Source organism: Apium graveolens, unplaced genomic scaffold (genome assembly GCF_009905375.1).
Source record: "Apium graveolens cultivar Ventura unplaced genomic scaffold, ASM990537v1 ctg1212, whole genome shotgun sequence".
Classification (NCBI taxonomy): Eukaryota; Viridiplantae; Streptophyta; class Magnoliopsida; order Apiales; family Apiaceae; genus Apium; species Apium graveolens.
In genome coordinates, this window is record NW_027417130.1 from 21231 (window position 1) to 23353 (window position 2123).

Below are 2123 nucleotides of genomic sequence, written 5' to 3' on the forward strand. Positions count from 1 at the left end.
CGTCTGGCGTTTTCACCATTACTTTCTTATTTCGACAATCTATCTGAGCATCATGCTTAGATAACCAATCCATCCCTAATATCACATCAAATTCTCCTAACTTAAATGGTATCAAATCTACACAAAACTTACTACCAAAAATCTCAACCTCACAATTCTCACAAACTTGATTCACAGCTACACGTTCTTGATTTGCTAACTCCACAGTCATTATTTCATTTAAGCACTCAACTGGACAATTTAATTTACTAACAAAATCTTGTGAAATAAACGATCGAGTTGCTCCCGAATCTATTAACACTTTGGCACATAAAGAGTTCACATTAAGCGTACCTGCCACGACATCCGTATCCTGGATCGCATCCTTCACCGACATGTCAAAAACTCTAGCCCTCGGAGTCTCATTCACTGTTGGGGTAGATCCCATAATCCTCAATGCATTACTGACTAGGGCTGGTGTCTTACAATCCCTGGCCATATGTCCTGGCTTCCCACATTTAAAGCATGTAAATCCAATGACTGGAACCTTCACTGCTGGATTCCGGATAGGCTGATCCTTATTTGCTGGCTGATTTCGGCACTCCCTTGAATAGTGCCCTTTCTGGTTGCATTTAAAACATACCACATTTAACTTGTTACAAACTCCTCCATGCTTCTTTCCACATACTTGACAATCTGGAAAAGTTAATCTCAACTGATTCGGCTGATTCACATTAGCTGGACAATTGCCCTGGCCTCCGTCTCCTGCATTTTGTCTCCTGAAATTAAAATTTCTCCCTGGCTGAAACTTGCCCTTCTTAAAATTTGGAAACTTCCCTATTTGTGACTGACCCTCACTTCCCTCAACTTTTCTTTTCTTTCTTTCCTTATCTTTCTGGAACATCTCACTCTCTGTCTCTGCGATCATAGCCTTCTGTACAACCCCGGCATAGGTATCCAATTCAAAAATAGCTACCTTCCCCCTGATCCATGGCTTCAAGCCTTGCTGGAATCTCTTAGCTTTCTTTCTATCAGTATCAACATACGACGGCACATACCTTGACAATTCCTCAAACTTCCCCTCATAATCTGTTACCGACATATTCCCTTCCTTTAACTCTAAAAACTTCAGCTCCATTTGATCCTGAACAAACTGAGGAAAATACTTTTCTAAAAACAATTCCTTGAACCTTTCCCAACTAATAACATCTGTGCCTTCCAATGTCTTCACCATTTCCCACCAATAGGTGGCCTCATTCTTCAGATAGTAACTTGCAAACTCAACCTTCTGTTCCTCTTTTACTTTCACTAAGGCAAATGCCTTTTCTATTTCCTTTAACCAAACATTTGCTTCAATTGGCTCTAAGGAACCCTTGAATTCTGGTGGGTTTATTGCCTGAAAAGTTTTGAAAGTTACCGGGGGATTGGTCTGTCTTTGTTGTTGTTGTGCCAGGTGAACTGTTTGTTGGGCCAAGATTTGAAGAATCTGGGCTATTGCTGGGTCCATGGGTCCTGGGTTCACATTTTGGTTTGTATCATCTTGGTTGTTATTGTTGTTGTTGTTGGTTTCTTCATTCTAGGTGTTGGTGCGGGTATTTCTTCTGGGAGGCATTTTCTGTAAAGAATCAATCAATTTATTTAGCTTTTGAATCAAATCGTTGTATAAAATAAAGGTTTTGTAAAACAGGAATATCTCTTTTTGAAAACAGTTGTGACTAAATAAATTGCATGCTTCTTTACAGAATATAAACAGTTATGGAAAACAGGGCACATGGTATCACAGGGTATAACTGGTGCAATAAATAAGGTAAGGTAAAACAGGTGCAATAAAATAAATGACAGTGCTGGAAAGGAAAAAGGTACTGATATCTATAGATCAAAAGTTTTAGGGTAGTACAAGCGTAAAGACGTTTCGAAAGTCAAAGCAAAAAGGGTACAACAACCTACTCACTAGTCAGCATCGCTAGTCTATAAATACAACTCAAAAGTCTTCTGATACACACTACACACTACTGTATATACTACATAATCATAACAACACTGCTCAGTATTTCCATCTCAGAATCTCTGGCTCATGGCAAATCTGGACCTCCTATCTCCTCAAGCTCCTCTAGAACCCACTTAGCCCACTCCACTAGGAAATC